We start from the raw sequence: 1,278 nt of genomic DNA on the forward strand, positions 1-1,278 counted from the left end.
CACAGCCCCATTTGGGGATAGACTTCAACTCCACAACTTTGGTGAGAATTCACTGTGTGACAGGGACCATGGGCGCACTGCAAAACCAACGGGCTCTGTTGGTGTGATGGTGACTGGCGGACGACAATATTATAGTTTGTCATTGACTCAAGGCAAAACATGTTAAGCTTTCTAACTTCCAGTAGTCTTCTGTCTGCTAACCATTTTTAAAGAAATGTTATTTGGATCCAGGAAAAACAAATGTTGTAATTGATTCAAAGGATAGATAGAAGCCCTTCAACTTGGGCATTGGTTGCTAGTGAAGTTGTTAGGGAATCCACCTAGACCGTCCATAGCTGCTCCCTGTCTACAGTGAACGCTACCTCTAGGGGAGTCCCTGGGTGAGACCGTCCCTTCGGCACCAATTGCGTCATTCATGGTCTCCTGGACACCCCAATGCCAGGGACACTCCCAATTTACTTTATTGCTCATTAATTCAACCCACAGTTATTATCATTTCTCTGATCAAATACATTGTGTACATAGTGCAAAATGTATGCTCAAAATTAATTTCTGGAGTTTTCCAAGCCCCGCTCAGTTTAAAATTACCTCTCAATTCTCTGAGAAATAATTAAGTGCAGCAAATTCTGTTCATATAGGAGAATTATTCTGGACTTTAATACGTAAATTTTACTTAGGTAAATTAAAAACTAAAGACAGATTTTTGTGCCAGGTGCAGTGACTCACACCTGTAATCCCAGCACTTTGGGAAGCTGAGGCGGTTGGATCACCTGAGGTTAGGAGTTCGAGACCGCCTGACCAACGTGATGAAACCCTTCTCTACTAAAACTACAAAAATTAGCTGGGTGTTGTGGTGTGCACCTGTAATTCCAGCTCCTGGGGAGGCTGAGGCACGAGAATGGTGTGAACCCGAGAGAGAGAGGTTACAGTGAGCCGAGATTGTGCCACTGCACTCTAATCTGGGCAATAAGAATGAAACTCCATCTCAAAAAACAAAACAACAAAACAAAACAAAACTAAAGAAAGATTTTGATATTGGTCAAGAAGAATGACAGAGAAGGCTATTGATCTCTGAACTACTCTAGAAGATACAGAAGATCCTTCACAGTTTTCTGCAAGCACCCATTTCATTGTCCCACCCAACTCCTTCTCTCCTGGCTTCCCCAACCCTTGGCAGCCGCTAATCCACTCTCCATCTGTGAAAACTTGTAATTCTGAGGACGTTATACAAATAAAATCATACAGCCTGTTCTCTTTTGAGACTGGCTTTTTTCACTC

Source organism: Colobus angolensis, unplaced genomic scaffold (assembly GCF_000951035.1).
Source record: "Colobus angolensis palliatus isolate OR3802 unplaced genomic scaffold, Cang.pa_1.0 Scaffold135, whole genome shotgun sequence".
NCBI lineage: Eukaryota > Metazoa > Chordata > Mammalia > Primates > Cercopithecidae > Colobus > Colobus angolensis.